The sequence below is a fragment of the Haemaphysalis longicornis genome, unplaced genomic scaffold (assembly GCF_048455015.1).
Source record: "Haemaphysalis longicornis isolate Haplotype H1 unplaced genomic scaffold, Haemaphysalis longicornis Haplotype H1 scaffold_6, whole genome shotgun sequence".
Classification (NCBI taxonomy): domain Eukaryota; kingdom Metazoa; phylum Arthropoda; class Arachnida; order Ixodida; family Ixodidae; genus Haemaphysalis; species Haemaphysalis longicornis.
Window position 1 is genome coordinate 55,248,264 of NW_027526407.1, and position 22,275 is coordinate 55,270,538.

General features: G+C 46.1%; 1 long non-coding RNA gene across 1 annotated transcript; it reads left to right on the forward strand.

Annotated features, from left to right (window-relative positions):
* Nucleotides 1-6,402: 6,402 nt before the first annotated feature.
* LOC144141571 (uncharacterized) lies at nt 6,403-8,620 on the forward strand. The gene is made up of 3 exons (XR_013316643.1): nt 6,403-6,750; nt 8,257-8,402; nt 8,495-8,620. It is a non-coding gene; the product is annotated as an uncharacterized LOC144141571 (long non-coding RNA).
* The last annotated feature ends 13,655 nt before the right edge of the window (nt 8,621-22,275 follow it).

A 22,275-nucleotide genomic window follows, 5' to 3' on the forward strand; every position in this document is an offset into this window, starting at 1 on the left:
CTGGAGGATCGAATGGTCTGGAGTCCAGAGTATACTTTGACTCGTCGGTGGAGCGGACGTTGAAGAAGAATATTTAAGGCACATTTGGATATTCTTCCATGCAGGTAATTTCGGCATGCCTGTTGGGAATCTGTGACAACTGTATCTGCGGTGGTCTGAGAAATGGCCAGGGCAATGGCAGCCTCTTCTGCTTGGTCAGTGGTCGTGCAGGGTAGGGTAATGATGGTTATATGAAACATCCATCCACAAGTTTATCTATTGAAGGGAGCATCCGAGACCTGGCCGTTTATACAGTTCGACGTGAATGGGTTCTTTTTCCGACACTGCGCGTGCGCAGTGTCGGAAAAACTGGTTGTGAGCATGCTGAGATGTACCGGGTACCGTACCGGGGCCGGGTCTCCGTTCTGCTATAACTCTCTATTGCAGCTCTTCACGACCATGATACGACTCCTCCCGGTTATCGCTGGTTACCTAGGGCAGGCTCGATTGTAGACTTAATTTAGTGTGAAATTTTGCACTGCACTATGGTAGTGCAAACTGCACTACACTCTTAAAAAAAAGGTCGGAGCATTCACTAATGGAAGACTAATACGTTACTTGTCCCAGTATACACTAGGTACGTAGTAACTGGAGGTAGTAAATGTAGCACTTGTCAGAATTACTAACCGAAGCAGGCAGTAAGCACCACTACCCCCACCCCCCCTAGTAAAGTCCCAGCGATAGCACTCTTCTGAGCTACATGCGTTTACTATAACTGGCCATGCACAACCTAGTCACAAGCACGACTAGTGCATACTACTTCCTACACTCAGTTAAATTCCTAACCATGCAGTTGTTAGTGGCAGAGCCTACGTATAAAACCGCGGGGTAAGGTTCGTAAGGAGTTAGTAAATACGGCCGTTACTACCTTCTTACGACCTTTTTTATTAAGTGTGTAGTAAAGTGCCCTGCCAAGGTGTGAATTGCACTTTGCACTTTGGTAGTGGACCGCTGAATGTTTTTTTCTGTTTCCTTTGGTCTGTGTGGTTTTGTTGGCACTGTGTTTGGCTTGTTTAGGTATTTGTTTTGTTTGGAACAATTGTATGTTTTGCTGAACCTTTGTCTGTTTCAGGCCATTGAAGCCTCCCCTATTTACCGTTATATAAATTTCGTGAGAAGGGCGATGCGTGTACGCGACGTCCCGACGTTAGGTCTAAAGTCGCGCTTTGAGTTTTAACGTCGTTAACTGGTACACGGAGCTCGACGTATACTGGGTATGAGGTTGGTCGGCCATGGTAAGGATTAATTAGATAGTTACTTAACGTTAAGCCTTGGCATGAAACCTTAGGCCCAACGTGATGCTTGGAGGTAAAACGTAGTCGACCGGTACTCACTGAGAAACGTACTCATTGTACTCCATGTACTTTGTGTTGACGTCGTAATACCTCAAAGCGTAACGCCGATACACACCCACAGACAGTGGCGTATGCAGGATCTTGCTTCGGGGGAAGGGGGGACCCCAAGGATAATATTGCCGCGAACTATGTATGCGTTTGTTTATTTATTGTTTATTTTTACTGTCTGGCCACGCCCGGCTCTGTTTATTTATTTTTATGCCGCACGGGCTATCTCATTCAGATATGCTGACTGTTTCGCCCCAACATCTCTAGCCCAGAATACTCTTCTTTGATCTACAATGTTCTGGATGTAAATCGACGGTTCCAGGAACACTCGCGCCGAAAGATAAAGGCCTGCAGAGCAGACGCCGCGGCATTTCGACTCTCGACGCTCGCCTACGCACGTCACTTTTTTTTACTGCTGTCTCGCCGCCTGTGCATTCTTTGAGTTGTTAGGGGAGCACAAGTTCGCTCCAATAAACTTGTTTTCTTTGAAGACAACTGCGTCGTCTTTGACTTCGTGACAATATTTACGATGCGGGGAGCAGGAGAACATATAAATGTGTAGAAAAGTATAAACAAAAAGAAACAAAAACAAACCAGATATAATTTCAAAACAAAAAAAAATTCATAAGGGCTTACTCTAATTAACCTCCTGTTTACATTTTTTTTTTCAGGGGCACTGCAAAATGGCTGATCGTTGGGTTGAGAGCAGACGTCGAAATCACATAAATTTCATGGGTGCGTCACTTGCTACAGAAAAATAGTTGATTGTCGTTATTGAATAATAGGCAGTATAAGTGTTTGCCGCTCTGAATAAAATTTCCGTTTTTCTTGCCGCCCCTCCCCCCATTCTCAACCCAGAATTTCGCAGGGGGCCGCGGACCCTTCGCCCCTCCCGCCCCCTTTGCACACGCCACTGCCCGCAGGGTTGACAATACCGGTAGCGGAGTATTGTATAAAACAGTGTGTCGAACCGGAAAAAAAATACCGGTTCGCTTACGGTTCAGGTGAATTCATTTCGTTCCGGTTCGACTAAATTATCGAACCGGTTCGCAAAGCGGTTCGGAAGCTCTAAATGTTTTTTTTTTTCGAACCGCTTTGCGAACCGGTTCGCAAAGCGGTTCGGAAGCTTTAACAGGTTCACGAACCGGTTCGATGAGTTGGTTCAATCAGCCGAGTGAGAGAAAAAGATTTAGTGGTTGAAAACAACAAAATCAAAATACAAATACAAAGTCAAAATGCTGCGGTTTCCCGATGACAGTGGTGCAATTTCGAAGCAAGCTTTAATTACTTGGGCCAGATATAGGAAAACATAAAGTAGTGACGATTTACCCGATACTTTTCCAGCCAGAATTTCACTACACAAAGCCACCGCAAAGTGATATGACGGTGTGATATATTTTTTACCTTTCCTTTTTTTTTTGTTGAAATCGCAATCCTCTCTATGGAATCAACCATCAGGCTAACCGTCAAACTTTAGAGTCTGGCCTGCGTACTGGCGCGTTAAAAATAGCAGCGTTTAGTACCAGACGTGCACATTTTGTAGCATCACAGAAACAAAACCTTCATCAGCCACGAAAATGCTATCATGAATTCGATTGTTTGGCCACCAAGAATAATTAGCTAGATGCCACCTTCCCGAGGGTGTAAGCCAAAATTGTGTTATAGTTAAGCTTTAATTAACGCACAGTCATTGCATTATTGCTCTGATCAGCGAAATGCATTTTCCGATAGCTGTTACGGGCTTGTGCATCACAGCGAATATGTCGTCGTTCCGCCTGGCTCCTGCCCATCGTTGCTTCCGCTACATTGCGGAATCCTATAAAAGATTATGCCATTACAAACTAAAAGGGTGAAATCTGGCGTGCGAAGCACGAGAGGGAACTTTTTTGGGGGAGACTGTTTAATTCGTAGACAGCGGTACTGCACCTCTGGACCAAGTCACAAAACGAGTTGAGAATTTAGTAAACGTGCACCTCCGAAAACAAGTCAGAGCTGAAAACTGGAGAGAGAGAGAGAGAGAGAGAGAGAGAGAGAGAGAGAGAGAGAGAGAGAGAGAGAGAGAGAGAGAGAGAGAGAGAGAGAGAGAGAGAGAGAGAGAGAGAGAGAGAGGAGAAACATTATTTGCCGTCTTTGGTGAGCGTAACCACCCGAGAGGGAGGTTCCGGGTGGGCGCTTCGTCAGACGGCGGCCAGGAGCCCATGGCCCCTGGCGGCGTCTTCCGCCAACTGGATGACCGCAGCTTGTACTTCGGGAATGCAGCTGAGCAGCGCGGCCACCCACTGCTCGGAATTACTGATGTGGAATCCGGGATTGGCGGACTGGGGTTTGAGATGGCAGGCCCAAACCATGTGCGTCAGTGAAGCAGCTGGCAGTCCACACCATTTGCATGTGTCCTGGTACCTTTCTGCATAGCAAGCAGAGGATGAGCGCTGGGCGAATGGGACAGTGTAGGAGCGGCCTTCATGCGTCATCTGCTTTTAGCGCTGTTTTGAGTGCAGAACACTTTAGGGGCTAGCCTTGTCGTCGTATAGCTCGCTCACTGGACCTGAGTAGAGCCATATGGCGTTCCGTCGTAGCGGCTGTCGTCGCGGCGTTACCCAGAGGCTTCGAAAGCCAAGCGGTTTATATAGTCATAAGCGTTCGAAACTCGTGAACCGCTGGCGCTTGTCATACATCTCCCCGTTGTTTAGCGCAAAGAAAACTGTAGATACATTTGAGGCAAAATATAAGTAATTAACCGCCAGCGCCCGCGTTCATTTAGTTTGGAACGCTGTTTGGGTTGGGTTTTACGATAGTAAGCGAAAAAAAAGTGGCAGTGCAACGCCCGCACGTGCGGGAGAAAAAGCAAGCACAAAAAGAACAGAACTCCCGCTGGCGCAGTTTCAGGAAGGGGGCGCGCGAACACTATGTAGGCGGGAAATTCGATTTTTGTTGGGTGGTAGCAGTGAGCGGATAACGGCGCTACAGCCCATTATGGCGAATCACTGCTCTGCACTTCCAACAGCTTTAACGCTGAGTGGAACGGCTTTAATTTTTTTTTTCCAAGACAGAATACGTAGTGCCTGCAAAGTCGAGGGATGCAGTTTCTTGCAACAGGAATAAGTGCGCACCACCAGCTAACAGTTTTTCCTGCTATGTCTGTTATCTGTACACTCTTAATCTGGTTCCATATAAGTTCCAGTTAAAAAGGGTGATCCATATATTTTATGTGGATCCAAACGAAAGAATAACTGGAACGAAACATATAGGTGGACCTTATCTGGAACCGTCAGCTTGTTTTCTTTATGTTCGTGGTTTTTATCTGGAACCGAAGAAATGGGGTCATGCGATGTCGGCGGTTCCGGTTACTGTTCCACTTATGTCCCAGTAAACGGTTGGGGAGAGTGCGTTTGTATATTTTTTGCTCGTGTCTTGTTCCACATAACTCGTGCATGGCAGTGAAGTATGCTCGCTTTCATGCATCAACTGGAACAATGAACCGCATATATATTAGGTGCTTCTTGACCCAAGATGCACGTGCGCGTTTAATATACCCGCGCACACCGCACATAAAATTTAATGAACTTCGCCGACATCTATGAAACTGCCTTGCAGCAGTTAACTTTCATAATACGGCTAAGCTGTAGTTTTAGTGATGTCCTTTGACAGAAAAAACGAAATCCCACTTTTTTGTCAACGCTGTACAAACCATTAAAAATGTCGAGAGGAGGATATCTTAGGCAAAAGAAGAAATTGCAGGAACCCATTTCCAGGTGTTCTGCGGCACCCAAACCGCTTTCGTGAACATCGTATTTTTCTCATTTTAGGCGTCAAGTATACAAAATCACCAGTGACTTCAATTTGAGAAGGACTAAACGTCTTCCCTTTCCCCGTCTGCCGTTCGGGCAAAGCCATAGCTGCTATAGCGCTGAAGAATTCGTGGTGCTTTTGTGAACATCTTCATTACGAAATACTTATTGAGGCCATTACATTTTATGCATTTGGTTTACAAAGTTTCGCAGAAACGGCAGTTTTTGTTCAACACTCAGTCATCATGTCGCTGTGGTGTAGTACGCGCTCAATGGTACTTAGTCCACGTTACTTATGTTGTGATGGGGTACATACATAATGGTAACCAACTGCGCCACATTTTACACCGCACACATCATGCTACGCATGCAGTTATATGCTAAGAAGTTCGTTTTTGTATTTTGTCTCGTCCCGGCTATTAATTTTCACAAGCAAAAACGAAAGCCTCTTTGCAGGAGGAGAACGACACGGAACCCAGAGAACTAAATCTACTCCGCGGCATCTGCCTTACATTCTATATATTTATACTGAAATGTCATTCTTATTTCAAATTATGCATTGCAGTATCGCGAAAATTCGCAGTGTTACCCTAATGTTGTTACTTGCCATAGTAATTCAAGTTGACCGGATGACCTGCCTTCTCCTCCTGGTCCCCCCCGTTGCTCTTTTCCCGCACTATTGGTGTTCATGAAGACAAACTGCTGGAAAACGGGAAGGTGTATTATTACTCGCTTATTAGCGAGTAATCACACTGGATTCACTATACGGAAGTAGCTTTCTATAACGTGGATATCAAAGAGCGTCGCAGTATATATTATTGGTATTGGAAAGACTTGTTGTCAAGAGAACGCAGTCAATAAAGAAGCGTCGTTTTGTTTTCACTGCAAAGAACGAAATAAAGCTGTCATCGAAGTTTATGCACACATACCGCACGCGCTCACGGCCCGCGGCGAGAAACAACTTTAGCCCAACTAACGTGTTAAATTGGCTAATATCTGAGCTCTTTGTTCCAGCCTCAGAGCCGCGTAGACGTCCGCTTAGAGGCCTACTCCAATTTTCCGAAGCAAATATAAGCGATCAAGGGTGCCGAGCTTGTGATCTCTTCCGCGGACTGGTCACTGGCCACGGCGTGCATCGCCCAAGGCACGGAGGAAGAAAAAGTTGGCCGAAACCATTACGAAACGACCGCCACTTCAGTGCGGCATGCCGTGCGCATACGTTGACAGCCGCAAGGCAGCGCCGCTTGCGTTGATGCATGGTATAGTGGGACGGCAACGGGTACAACGACGATGAGGGAAAAACGGGACTGCGTGAACACTTTTAACGACAGCAGCGCCCCTACGTCTCAACGTTTTCGCAAGCTAGTTTTTGTTCGTCCGCATGCAGCGCCACCAGTGGCCTTCTATAGCGGTTTTCTTGATTGCTCGCGTTATGCGCCTGATGTACTAAATGAACTGTCAGTCAGACTGGCGGGAACGGTTACCAGTTTGGTTGTGGCGTGAAACTGCGGATTTCTTCATGTCCTCGGGCTGTATTTACTGTTCGACGAAGTGAAGTTTTGCCGGGAGGCGCAAAAAAGGTCAGTGCTGCTTATTTATGTTCTGGTAACGGTTGTTGTTCATTGACTTGTTCATCACTGCGTCCGATAAATGTGCCGCTCCGCTGCCTGTTCGATGCGAGAAACGTTTGCGGCCGTTATTCACTTTAAGCTTGTGTGTTTGTGGGTCGGAGTCGGCTTGACATTTCTGACTGCATACATTAGCTAGTGCTATTTAGAAAGTTGCTGGCGCGCGCATTTCTCGAGTCTGCATGTCCCCTTATGGTGTGGTGTTGCTTAGTTTTATATTGACGGTTGCTGTACCTGTCAGCGGTACTGAATCTTCTCGGTTTAGTCGCACGCTATTGTCTCGCGCGCACACACTGCACGGCTTGTTTGTCGGAGCGTCTGTCTTTAGCTTTATCGGTATTTTCAAACTTGCGTTGTGTTGGTCTTATGAGAGCCATAAATTTACTGTGCTAATCACGCTATTCCGCCTAAAGTTGATGTGCGTTCAAGACGTTGGCGGCAGCACTGTTTACGTTTATCTGTGCTGTGTGTGTAGTTGTTCCCCGTTTCTTCCAATGCCTTCGATGAATTTAGATGGGCTATTTACACTAGTCAACTTTAGTTGGCTCCCTGACGTCTAGTGAAATGCAAGGGAAAGTGGTTGTCTGAGCAGCAGCGTAGTAACAAAACGTTCCTTTTGTGGAGGGGAAGTCAGGTGGAAACACGCAGAAAGTGTGGAGTCGTTTCTATGCTGTCAATATCAGTGGTAACCTGAGACCTCAGAATAATTACCCATAAAGCTCACGTGTGGACTATTAGACGTTTTAACGCCACAAAGTAAGTTTAAAAATAATTCATTCCTGCCATTTTCTGCTATCAATGTCAGTGGCAGCTAGAGAGTTGGAAAATTTTCGAAACGCTCAGGTGAAAAGTTGTTGAATCATGATGTGCACTAAACATTAATCCATTTTTGTTCTCCTTTGAACGTAGAAATTATACTGCAAAAGCAGATTGCTACATTCTGTATTCATACTCTATGACCTGTTCAGAAAGAGTCTGTGGCTGACTGTGGAGACATTTGGCCCTCCACTGATAGGTTGTGACAAATGTTTTTGTTTCTCTGCGAAAAAAAAATGAAAACAAATTATTTCCATTCTTTACATGCTCCTGCGAAGTCATGGCTGTGGCATTTACTGGCTGAAGACATCTTCGGCATGCTGAAGGGTCGTCGGGAAGAGTGCGGCGGATTATGAATGCCCTGTGGAGCTCATAAGCCACAAAATAGTACCTTTTGAGTGGTGCATATTGTGCAGATATTCACCAGTTCGCATAGACCAAGGACAGGTGAGCTTAAAGTATGTTAAAATATTTTTATATCTCAAATTGTTTAGCAAGAAAAGATTACCAGGGCTTCCGCTGTAAAAAAGACATTCGACTTTCGTGGAATGAATCAGACATTGTTCAATATTTTCTCGTGCTCCCTGGGTAAAGCAAGGCATAAATTTATTCTCTGATATTTTTGTACTGTTTATTTTCTAGGCAATAGGGCGAAGATAGACCTAAAACAGCTGTACAAGGAATGCATATGGCCATTTTAATTGTATTTGGACCCCTTCTTGGAAGTGTATCATCAGAAGGCAACACATTAGAGCTCTTGCACGGGATGAAATCATTGCATTCTACAAGTAAGTACGCACTGCCATTTTTGGGTCTTTCATGGCGCGTTTTTAGGTAGTTTCTTTGTAACTAATGGTTTGAAACTTGAACTTCTTTTCAGTGACAGCTTGGCCTGTGGCTCAAGGTGACAGTAGGAGCTTTTCGGAACACGTTAGCGAAACTTTCCTGGAAGTGCACTTTGAGACGTCCCTGGCAGAAACACCCGGGTCTTAATTTTGGTTGGGTAAGCTGGCATTTTGTTTTTACGGGACTCAATTTCTGGGGCTGTTCATCCTAATAAAATCTCACTGTTAACAAGTTATCGTGAACGCCAATATTGGCCATTGTGTTCACATTCCGCCTGTTACGGATGCTCCAACAGTGGCCAAAAAAAACCCACTATTTGGTATTTAAGTTTTGTAAATATTTAGCTTTTACACCTTGAGAGTTGTTGCTGTGATTTGCCAGCACCACGGACACGCCCAACGTGGTTGCTGCTACAACAATACGGTGGCAACTGACGATTTAAATTTCCCGCTTTTAATACGCCCGTAGCACCAATAATACTCCCAAATACAGGCGTAGCATGAGTAATGCTTGCATTGGATTTTGACAGGTGGTTAAATAAGGGGTAATTTTTTTAAGGGAATTGTTTAGAGTACAGAAAGTGACGTCTGCAAGAAAATGTGCTATAGTTTCGATTTATAAGAAAATTGTGCAACAGCCTAGTTCAGCATTAGTCAGCTCAACTTCTGCCTCATACCACTACGAACCATGGAGGTAATACATATAGAGAGGGAAATATTTTAGGTGGAACTAATTACCCCAACAATTTCTGCCACAGTGCGATATTTATGATTTCCTATGACTGGCCATTTATTTCTTTGCGGTAGAAACATCGTTTAGCTGTAAGTGATATTAAGCCAGCCTCACTACAGCATTCTAGGGAGCACATTATGCAGTACAGAGAACATTTTTTGCAGAGACAAGGTGTGTAAAATATAATGCCGAAAGGTGATTATAGTAATTATTATTTGATTAATAAACGAAACCTCTCAAGGATAAAAACCTTATATTCAGGATACCGAGGCAGCAAGGTGGGATACTTTCCAGAATCAGGGCAATTTCATTGATTGTCTGTGGTGATATTTTTTACCGCGCTTTCACCTTGGCAGCACTCCCAGAAAAAACGCAAGAAATCACTGATTTTATATCAATTACTGTGTTATGAAGGGCCTAAGCAACTCACTCATTTAAAGCAACCATGTAACAAAATATTCTTGTCTCCTTGAAGGTACATGAGGTGAGCACTAAGTCTTCTCAAGGCTCGGTTATTCTGAGAGAAGGGACTGGCGCCATCACTATTACCCGCAAGAAACACATCACGGATTCGCCGCCTGCATTGTCACTTCAGGATGTGGTCATCCTCTTCGCCGCATATGTCATCTTTTTCATCGTGTCATCATGTTCTTATGGTTGTGTGCCTTTGAAGAGTTCTTGGGACTTTTGCAGGGAGTTTTTGGAAAGCATGAGAAATTTGACAGTGGCCTGGTGTCATTTAAGTTGGAGTCTTTGTTGAAATACTTGAAGTGTTGAGCTCTACTTGGGATTTTAAATTATTGGTAGAGGTTAAAGTATCTCTTGAAAGGCATGAAGGAGGTCAGATGAAAGGCATGAAGGGGGTGAAATCAGATGAAGAGGTTTAAGTTACTGGCACATGCAAGTTTCATGTCAACTGAACACTGAAGTTGTACCTTATTTTTCATAATTGGCACAATGCGCAGGCTGTCTTTGAATCTATAGTGGGTGTTAATGTAGTTCATGGCACCGCATTATAACGTCCTATTATTCAAGTGTAGCTCATGAGATTTTTTTTCGTGGCAGTACTGCTGCTGATGCAAAAGTGGCAGTGCTTATTTACGCAGATGGCTTGCGCCTTCATTGATAAATTTTACTGTAAGTGAGCTGACACCCATGCCGTAGAAGAATTTAAAATGTGCTTATTTGGCGTGAACAAGTCTTCTCCTTTGAACAAAGTTGCGTTTCTTGCTTGGCAGTTGCAGGGATTTGGTCACAATTACACTGACAGCAAGACGGGAGGGTTTTTATAGCACGCAACTGTGAATTTTACCTAAGGTAAAACGTTGAGGCTGGAAAAAATGCTTTCAAGTCTTCTTTGTAAAACTGGTCCCCTGTATGATTCAACGCTGGCTTGTTTGCTTCTTAAGGATGTCTGACTTGTTCCCGCTTGAATTGATGACGTATATAATTAGTCTGCTTGTTAAATTTTATTATGTGTAACATCCTTCCAGCGACCTGGTTTGCAAAATTATATAAGATTCACTCTAGCTTTTGTGAGATTTCCTGGGATGAATTATTTTAAACAACTACAAATTGTTTGGTCAAGTAACCTGCCTTAAGTCAAAGGCCTTTTCAGGACGCTCATAAAGTCTATTTTGCCTACAAATAGCTTGATGTTACACTTACGTATGGTGTCAGGAAACTACTATCTTTAATAATCATGTTTTAATCGTGGCATACTGCCGCATATGACCTCTCGTGTCAAAATGTTTTATCGTTAATCTTGGCTCGAGCGTTGTTTTCCTAAACTCTTGCACTGCACTGTTGTAGGTTTCTGATAATACAACCGTGTATAGCTTGTTTTTAGGCCTTTCCCTACAATTTAATAGCAAACTGCATTTTCCCAAACAGTTATGCGTAAACACAGTATGGCAAGCGCAATGAGTAATTCCGCCTTTGAATTACCTTGGTTTATCTGATAATACAGCATATTTGATGCTCACTGTTGTATAATGTCTGTGTCAGTGCCGCGGCAGACGCACACGTCTATTTATTTATGAAGCAGTCGACCCTAATACCGTCTTTATTAACGATGCTTTTGAGTAAAAGTGAATATGTGAAAATGCCACTTGGAGCCTGGTGTTATCGTTATGGTATTTATTCCTTGTACGTTGGTCATTTTCTGTGCAATTTAAAATAGACAGCTATTGAAATCTGAAATGTATGAATACTAACACCCAATAAAGTTGTATAGTATGTTGAAAAGCAGTGTATGAGTCATAATAGTTTGTTTCGTGCGTATTTTAATGCAAGTATATTGTTTCTTTTATATGCAGCTGAAACCCAGCACAGGATTCTGCGGGTGAAGCCAAGGAGGGTGTGCCGCTCTAGGTGCCTCAGACCAACTTTTATATAGAACTGTGCTCCGATAGGCAACTGTTGGGAACTGGCAGGGACCACACTGCTGCGGTGGTTTCTGCTTTCCAATTGTTGGTATCACTGCGGGTCATATATCAAGGCTGTGTTAAAATGGTGCTTGCGGTTTCCTGCTGATACCAATGCATCCGCCAGCCTGGCATATGACCTCGGTGTATACCGACAGGAAAGCAGAAATATTGGAAAAGTGGAGTCCCATAGACAGCTTCCCAATGCCTATAGGAACACCGTTTTATATAAACAGCTGGTCTGAAGGTACCTGGAACGGCGCACCGGATAAATTCCATAATCATTTTACATGGATCAATGTTCCAGTAACTTTAACTACCCTTTTATTTGGAACAGTGATCCGCATACTTTTATTTGGAACACCGATCCACATAATTTAGTTGCAAAAATATGTGGTGCACTATTCCACTTAATTTTCAGGATATGTGGAACACGGTTCCAATTATATAACTGGAACTTTTTTGCAAAAAAGTTCCAGTTACTAAGTGGATCTTACATGGAACCAGATTAAGAGTGTATCTGTTAAAAAACGCGATCTCGTCCGTTCTACCCTCCTGAAAAACTAACAGTTATACCAGGAACCAGGGCCCTCGCTTCCTCTGCATTGATGGCACGTTTGGTTGCGATTAGTCGGGCAAATGATTAATTGTGTATGGAGCAATATCCACCTTTTGGTGTTTTGCTTATTCTATTTTGCTTATATTGCGCGCAACAATGTGGTGGGATTTTTTGTTTGTTTTTTTCGTGGAAAGCACTTTTTAAAAATATTGGCGCGTTTGCTGCCACGATGCTACATCCACCCGCCGCGGTGGCTCAGTGGCTAAGGCGTTGTGTTGCTGAGCACGAGAACGCGGGTTCGATTCCTGGCCGCGGCGGCCGCTTTTCCGATGGAGGCGAAAAGCAAAAACGTTTGTGTGTGCGAAATTTCGGCGCACGTTAAAGATTCCCAGGTGGTCAAAATCAACAGCAAAACTAACCTAATTCGATAAAAATTATATCTAAAAAACAAAACAAAAAAACAACTACAACCGAGGCAGAAGCCGGCCTCGAACCACCGTCCTTCGGGTCACTAAGCTAAAATGGATCCTGTATACACTACAATGACAGACGGCTGGGCCGTTGCTAGCCTTGTCTTGAATATTCGAATGTCGTCGGACGGCACTCTAGCCATGCCTGCCGCGATCAGCTATAGAGTGCCGTCGGACGACACTTTACAACACTGCGAAGAAAAAAGCCACGAATGGCATTGACCGCGCAATATCGACAACGTAAGGTCGAACTGTTTCTTCGTGAACTGGTAACCGTTATTTTTTTTTTTTGTTCAGTTCCGGTTGGGTTCAGCGGAGTCAAAAAATAACGCTTCGGGTTCAGGTTCAGTTCCGGCAAAAATACCGGTTTGGTTCCGATTCGACACCCTGGTGTAACTGTAAGCACAAATGTATGGTGCTGCGTCGCACGTTGTGGACAGCAACGCGCGATGCAACGTGCATACGTTTCTGCTTCAGCAGCGTTTTTATACAGACGTCGGTGGGGCATGCTCCAAAAAATGAATCAATTAATTAATCAATATTACAGCACAAGCACTGAGGTGGTTGGCCACAAACAATCTGTGCCCGCATACTCAAAATGTACCTGCGTACACTGTAAAATGATTTACACCCTTGTTGTCTGTAACACCCTTACACTAAAAAAAAATAAAGAAAAACACCCTCTGAAAGGGTATTAGAGAGTTTTAGCAGTACGTTCGTTACGTTCGTTACGTTGCTACCGTTGCTACCGGGTTTACCGGGCCCCGACTGCGCATGCGCGCGTACGTACCGGGTTCTTTCCGTAGAGTGAGACGGAAAACGTGTTTTAGCACTCCGTAGCGTCGTACCGTTCGTTCCGTGTGACGGCTGATTAGCCGAGTAGTTGCAAAAATCCGCACGCTAAAAATACGTAAATAAACAACGCAGTTTCCCCTAAAGCATTGCAAATCTAAAATAAATCGCGCTCGGCCGGACGCATTGTGAGGCAGGGGCTGCGGTGGCGGCGACGGCGCCAGAGCGAGCGCAGGTGACGACATGGTCGCGCGCCGTTCACGTGGAGGAATGGCCTTGGCCTTGCCCGATTGAAGCGCTAGACACATGTACAATTGGTACACGCGATTCGTATGCGACTGATCGTTACGACTGTCACCACGACTAGTCGTACGCGTGAATTTGAGACACATGGCCCGATGCGGGTGTGCGATGCCTCGTCGGCGCCGCTCCGCCCACTGTTTTTGCACCGTGGTCAACTACGACGATCGCTGAGCTGAATTTGTAGATTCCGCGGGTTTGTACGCAAGAAATGGATAAAGCAGGCAATCGTGAAGCGTTTTCTGCATCGGAAACAGTCCGCGCACACGCCGGTCGCGCCTGCCAGCTCGGCACACTCAGCGGCTCGAACCGGCGCAGACCACGGTAGCAACCGCTTGTCGCTGTTTTTCCAAATCAATCTGATCACTAAAACGAAGTTCCACCTGCGAGAAAGTAGGTGTTAGTGTGGTGAAAAATTGTGCTAGGGATTGTTCTCGGGGCTTATTTTAAAAGCGGCGATCAGATATATCTGCCGCGATGCAAGCATATGCTGACCGGCGTGGATGTCGCGGCGCGCGGTGCGGTGAGTGGCCGAGAGATGGCGATACCTGCCTCGGAAGCATCGAAACAGGCTACGCAGATGTCTCGGTCACCGATCGCTCACGGCAGTTGTAGCTCAAATAAAGTTTCACATGCGAGAAAGGGGATGATAGTGAGGTGAAACGTTGGGTTACGGAGTGTCATTCGCAGTTGCACAGATAGCGGCGATCGCCAGGACGCTAAGCCTAAAGTTCTCAACACCCGAGCAAGCCGGTTGCGGGCTCCGGATACGGTAACACCGGTAACACGGAAGCAGAGCGCCGGGATAGACGCCGGCCGCGTACGGAACAAATGGCGCATGCGCAGTCGGGTCCCGGTAAACCCGGTAGCAACGTAACGAACGTAACGAACGTAACGAACGTACTGCTAAAACTCTCTATTATCAAGGACAACACACCATTTAAAAGGGGGCTTTTATTGTGCCTTTGCTAGAGTGTAAAGGTGTTAGTTGTAGACATTGCTTTACCCCCTAACGGTGTAAATGTATGAAGGGGTAAATTTTCACACCCTTAAAGGTGTAAAATTAATTTACATTCTTAAGGGTGTAAAACTGATTTGCACTTTTAAGGGTGTAGAAGTGATTTACACTCTTAAGGGTGAAGTCATTTTTTAATGTACTCCGAGGCCTACTGAATTGTTATAGCCACACAGAGTAGCCCACAATGCGGTATTGAAAAATGCTTTACATGCAGAATGCATGTTACTCCGTGGTTAGCACAGCAAAACCGCTTCTCAATTTTGTTTTCTGATGTTTTCTTTCAAACTTTTAACCATGAGACGGCTAAAGACACTTTCTCATATCCCTATTAAAAAGCATCCTTAATTTGACCTTTTCACAGAAAACACCATTTGCAGATGCCTGCATTTATCCGTCTGGCTGCATCAGTGTGACCGGAGCTCAGGCGAATCTTCAATTTTTTTATTGCCTCTGCCAGAGCTGATTGCGGTTATTACAGCGGTGGCTGTTACCACCGCTATTACTCTTAATTCCTGCACTTCAACTACAACGGCTACAAGTGTTACTCATGCTGCTATTATTACCGCTGCAATTACCATTGCGAAAACGACATATCGTTTATTCTAAAACGTGCCGTCTCCTGACCAGGCGAAATGACTGTTTCTCACATCACTTTTGTTGGGGCGCGCTCCCGTGTGCGCTTAGTCATAGCTTTCGTAACGGTAATCTTTTTTGGTAACGACAGGCGTAATACAACCGCACAAAGTGTTGTTATTCTAAAAGGCAAAGCAAACGCTTTATATATTTAAACTCGCTTAGGGAGTATGCATGGCAACCTAATAAGTCAAGGTGAATTTTGTCGATCGGAAAGAAACACCGGATTATTTCAGAGAACGCAAACACACGTTGGGGTTGCAAATGTACCGAGAACCGTAGAACGTGACGATACTTTCTTGCAACCGTTTACACCAGCCTCGCAGGACAAAAACATTGGAGTATAGAAAAGAGCTGCTTGGAAAAAAAAAAATGGCCGCGTATCTGCTCCTTTCGTTGCAAATGTCGGCTAAAGACAATAAATAGTCTTTGCCGACCTTTGCCAAGTAAATGCCTCCCTTCGCTTTCCCACTCTCCTCTTATGCTGTTCCTCTTCCGTCGCGCTTCTGCCAAGGGAAACATGCTAGAGGTTTGCTCAAGTTAATTTAAGTTTACCGCGTTCCACTGCTCCAGGCCGGGTGCCTCGATGCCAGCGCTGCAGTGGAGTGTGGAACCTATCAAGTGGAACCTTTCGTAATTGTTTTCATTTGATTTCTTAAAACACCGCTAGAAGCTAAAATGGCGCGCGTGACAGCAGGCGACAGAGTGAATTGTTTTTATGCAGTATACATGCTGTATTTCATTTGAATCAAACGTTCATGAATTTGTTGTAACTAAACACTGCGAATATCACCTATGTATTGATTTTCTGCCTAAATATTTGCGTAATGTCTCGTTCTTGTTCAACAATGTTGACAAATATAAACGTTGACACCGCAGTTGGACGTTTAAATTTTGCTGTGGGTATGTAAGACTATTGCGCAGCTTCTGTTTCCCTTTGGACGGTTGGCTGAATCGAGTCACAGACAGACAGACCAAAATTTTTCCGTTGAAGTAGCCCGAGAAAGACAAAAAAATGTTTCGATGCAAGCGTAAAAAGACGCTCTTGAAACAGACAGCCCGACGCGAGGAAATATATAGGCGCAGGGTCACGCGCAAATTGGCGACCCGATAGCAATGACGAAGAGATAAAAATGCATGCACGGGTACGGCGGGAGATACAAAAAAAAAAAATTGACGCGAGACGTCGGGACTAGTATTCATGTATGGATGGTTTTCTTTTGCTTTGAACTTGCTGCCAAAACCCTGCCGTGTTAGAAACTTGCTCATTCGCCTCTTGTTTGACATTTTTGTCTCTCTCTCTTTCTGCGTTCCTTTTTATTTGTTTATATTTTACACGTTATACGTTATGTAGTGGTCCAAAGCAACATCGAGTTCCGACCTAGCAGCGGGGGGACGAGTTTTTTGTTCTTGGTCCAACGAGCCAACGATGAGGAGCTGACGGGCGGAGGGGGTAAAAAAAACAGCCCAGAGCTGGAGGAGGGCCAGCTGTAGAACCCAGGGCTCCCAACCAGGCGAGGAGCAGGAGCCTGAGAAGGAACAGTAGAGGGGAGAGAAAGGACCCCGCAAACGCCAGCGCTCGAGTGTACAAGCATCGTCACTCCCGGCCGCAGTTCCCCCTTCCTTCGTCCCTCTGGCTGCGTCGTTCCCCCTCTCCACGAAGTCGTCCTCGAGTCGAGAGAGGGCGCTCCGCTGCCGCGGCGGTTAAAGCGGCGGCGCTGTCGTTCCTTTTTGCTCTTTGGGTCGGCGCGCACGTTGCTTCAAATTACTGTCATTAATGCGACGGGAAACCTATCATTACGCGAGCCAGAGGAGCGGGAGAAAACGTTCCGAGTGTTCCTCTTCCTCCGGGGCCCGCCGAGGCCGACCGACCGTGCTGGGACCGAAGTCGGGCTGTGTACGACGCGGGCGCCCTGCGCGCGCACTGCAGCGGGAGGAAGGCAGGAGAGGGGGGGCGCTCGGTCGCTCCGAGTCGCAGACCTGACGCCACCGACCGCTGCTAGCAGGAGTGACTGCACGGGTCGTCGCGACCCTGTACGGCGGGGGCCGAAAGCCCGCGGGCTGATCAGTCGGTCGGTTGGGGCGACCCGATGTGAAGAAGAGGTGGGGGATGCTTCTGCTCAGAAAAAAAGACAAAGAGGAAATGCAGTGGTGGGCACCAGAAGTCAACGGCTTCGGCGTGTGGATGGCCCGTGTGGATGCGTAGGCTATCCGAGAGGTGTCAGAACGATGAGGCGACTTGTTGGAACCGGAACGGACCAACACGAAGAGCTGAAAGTCGGCTCACTCAACAACCTGCTCAGCGAGGTTTCAGATAAAGGCTGTTGTGTTTAATTTCTACGGGGGAAACAAAATAGCAACCGTTCGATTAAAAAAAAAACCTTCAGTGCATGTTTAGGGGTCTCGAACATCGTCCTTTGAAGTGGGAACCAGTGTTAAGACGCTACACAAGGGGAGAATACAGACACAGACGACTTTGGAGACACGAACGACACTACAGTGTCGTCCGTGTCTCTATTTTCTCCTTGTGTAGCGTCTTAACACTAGTTACCACTTCAAAAGACTATGAACCAACTGGCCCAATTTCCTACCTTATTCAACTGAAATGAGGTTTTACGAAACAGATGAGCAGCCGACAACTGTGACACGACTCCCCAAGGGATATTCACTCCTGCAAAGTAGTCGGGTAGAAGGTGCACTTGGTTCACAAAACAGAAAACGCGTAGAGAGAAGCAGTGCTTTCCGCGTGCATAAAGCATGCGATCGTACCATTTCTTTCATTTTGTACAACAATATTCCTTGAAACCGAGAGTAGTAGTACGTCCAAATGTTTTAGACCTGATGATGTTCTCTTCACAGAAATGACTTGCCTTCACTACACATGTGCTTGCTGTGAAGCAATCTTTACAGGCCGCCTTGCTACCCTTGTTTGAAAATAGGTTCATACAGAACATTATATGTCGTGGGCTCCTGCAGTGACCGAATCAGATACGACGTTATTCGCAACACCAAAATGACCTGGTAGCCACTGAAGGCAAATTTTACGTCCTTTCTCAAATTTGTGTTCTCAAGGCGTGAGTGGGGAAGTGCGTTGCACAGATTCTTGTAGGTGAAACTGCACTTGAACAGAATAATCGTATTATTCATTTGTTCTTGATTCGAATGACGGATTGATGGAGCTGCGGGAGGGGTGCAATTAAGGAGCTAATTTTTCATTGATGTCTATAAAACCGCGAAACCTGGCAGCTTGTTGCAACGTTTCCTGTTGAAGAGAACGGGACAGTGGGGGGAGAAAACGTGCATGGGTTTAAAGTTCTTCAATTCCCACCTTAGCAGTATTATTCGACTCTTCCGTGGGCGACGGTGCAATTAGTGTAGATCTATCCACCATATTGCTCCTATTAATGGATTCCATCCCATGTCGGCGTCATGGGCAATGAGACCGCTAATCAGATTGCACGGAATGCGCTGTCATTTGCACCGAGTTTTAAAGTTCCCGCCGATCACCGGAACGACTTCAGGCGAACAGTAGTTGAACATTTCAAGTTCATGGGATATCCCTATCACCAGCCTTGCGTTACAAAGGGACGTACGAGGTCGGAGGCAACTCTGCTGTACCGCATCGACCGGGCTTAACGAAGACCTTAGCATGGCTATTCAAGATGGGCCTCGTGCGATCGCCTCTGTGTTCGTCATGTGCAGTGATAAGGGATGTACATGATGTCGAGCGGGCTGCAATGCTCTCAGCGATTCTAAAGTAGGCAGCCACACACAACACACTGGATCACATCGTCTTTCCAAGGGGACGTTGGATGCTGCCCAGAGACGAGTCGCACCTCCTACTAAGCTTCCTTCAGGCGACGGAACTGGCAGACTTGTGGTGAAAGGACCCTATCATTGACTACTCAGGATGAGCTCGGGCAGAGCAATTGACGGCATATCCAGCCAGGCTAACCCTGCCTGATCCCATACAACAACCGCCACCACCGCAACCACCAAACTGCTCAGTTTGGTTTACGGTGTGTTCTTCGGTGAGTATTGGGTTTGGGGGGCGGTCGCGGGTTCGATTCCCGGCCGCGGCGGTCTCTTTCCTGATGGAGGCGAAAATCCAAAAACGCCCGTGTGAACGAGATTTCGGCGCACGATAAAGGCCCCGAGGTGGTCAAAATTAATCTGGAGCCCTCCACTACGACGCGCCTCATCGCCTGCGTTGCGTGGGCCCGTCAATTGGGCGTTAATTGGTGGGGGCGTTAATTGGACGCAAGATTTGACTGTAGGGACCGGGCAACTGCAACCTGGGCAGGGAGCACTTGTATACAGGTGCTGAGCATGACGAGCTATGGGGAAACCTAAGCCACAGTGATAATCCTGACGATGATTATGATGATGGCGGCGACGCAACCTCTTCTTTGTCTTTGCGTCGTGGCGACTATTGTCGTTGTCGACATCAACAAAATTATGGTGTGCAAAAAATAAAACACCAAGCGAAGCATGACCCATCTCCAAACGCACGCTGCGTGCCACCGTATCCGATGGCTGATCAAGGCTGCGTGCAAAGACAGCTGGAGCCTGGCGGCCGGTGTAAGGGTGTTCTGAACCATCCCGTTTGGGCCTGTAGGATATGAAGTGTTTCATCGACTTGTTGGAACCTTAGGATATTCTGTTGAGATTGGCACGCTATAATTGGCGCGACTGTCGCATATTGTGCAGGACGTTTTTTTCTTCTGACGTAGAGCTCGGTAGCAACACATTTCCTGGCTTTGTTCCAAATAAAAGACCCCATTTCACTAAGCGGTAGGACTGAGCAGTAGCAGTGCTTACTGAATGTCGCGTCTGAGAGGGAGAGAGAGATAGCGTAATATATATATATATATATATATATATCAGGGTGTCGAACCGGAACCGAACCGAACCGTAAACCGGAACTGAACCGATATTTTTGCCGGAACTGAACCCGAACCCGAACCGTTATTTTTTGAGCGCGCTGAACCCGAACCGGAACTGAACCGAAAAAAGAAATAACGGTTACCGGTTCATGCCGAAACGGTTCGACCCTCTGTTGTTGATATTGCACAGTCAATGCAATTTAGGCCTTTCTTTCTTTCACGTACCATCAACTTCGTACTTGCTCGGGTATTTTCCCCTCCCGACAATTGAACACTATCACGCTCTATGTAACAACAGGGGAAATGAATTAGCACCATTGTAGCAATGGTCTGTTGCTGCTGGAGGCGCGAGCGTAGTGCAAGCTGACCAAACGAAATGTCATTCTCGGCAGCTTGCAGGGGATATAAAATGACTTTGCCCTTCCCTAGTTGCGACTTCATTGGAGCAATCAGGCTGCAGGAGTGCTCCACTGCGCAACAGCGAAAGCTCACACTCGATGTGTGCAAACTTTTTGCATTTCATAATTTCTTTAAAAGGTCCGACACCTGCAAATTATTAATACTTGACAAGTGTGACCGCAGGAGCTGCTCAGTGGCTAAGCCGTTTGCTAAGCCGTTTGCCCAACTCGCTACATTGCTTCTACTGCGACTCGTTCCGGTGGGGAGTACAGTGGGGGACTTAATTTTGCAGACCACGCGAGCGCGTGGCAAAAGCCACCGATGCGCGCTCTGGAGGCCCGGCGCCTGTTGTCGAGACCGCCGCGGCGCGCATGCGCGTCCTGTTTTACTCGCAGGCACGCCGAATTTGTCGCTTCTTGCAGGGGTGCGGCAACGGTCACTCAAGCACCGCATAGCGACACCTTTGTAGCATTCCTTTCTTCCAGATGGCACATTTGGGGCCTCACGTGACAATTGCGAGGGCTTTGGCGCAAGGGCGGCTCGCGTGCTGATAAACACTTGCGCGTGATGTTTTATTTGTTTGTTTTGTGCTTTATCGTTTATGGACGATGAGACTAGCGGCTTGCGAACGGTGTCCCCGAATGAAGCTTGTACGAAGCACAGCCTCACGGTACCGCGCTACCGACGACGAAATGCCAGCTATATGAACAGCGAACCTTTATTCACCTTGTTTATTGTGTAATTTGGCCACTGAACATATATTCCAGTTCGATCTCCGCTACCCATAAAGTAGGCGATTTGCAAGTTTGATAAAAGAAATCCTGTGTTTTATTTTAATGTCCACTTCCTTACTTAAAAATGATTGTAAGACATACCCATATGTATTGTCTGTTCGTTCGGCGCATCGGCATTATTCAAAACGGCACATCGGGTTCCCGTCGAAGAAGGCCGCAACCTTATTCGCTACTTTTCGCCGTAATATTAATTGCCTCTTAGGGCCTTTCGAATGTTTTGTCACTAATGAACGGGTGTTTAACCACTAAAAAACAATCAGCTTGTCCTCCTGTTTTCTTGCTGACCTTGTCCTTCCGCTCCGCTGGGCATCTGCAAGGTGGCCCTTTTCTGATGGAGGCGAAAAGAGAAAATGCTCAAGTGTGTTCGGAATTTCGGCGCATGCTAGACATTCCAGGAAATCAAAATTAATACGCAGCTTTCAACTACAATGCGCCTTATCGGCTTTGTAGCATCGGAGCGTTAAAACCTCATAATCAATCAATGCAAGCCGACCTTGAAGAATTGCTCTTGCCTTGAAACAATTCATCCCCGTAGGAATGAATTCCTCGGCTAACAGCATATCTTGGCCTATTAGTAAGCCGGCAAATGTCCCTTTGAAAAGCAGCTTCTCAAAAGTAGCGAATAATTTTACGGCATTCAATGGGAGCCCGAGGTGCCATTTTTACAGATGCGACGGGCAGAGCGAACAGACAATTTATGTGAGTACGTATATCTATCATTTTTAAGTAATGAAGTAGGCAGCAAAAACATCGAAATAATTTCTGTTATCAAACTTGCAAATCGCCTACTTTACGGGCAGTGGAGA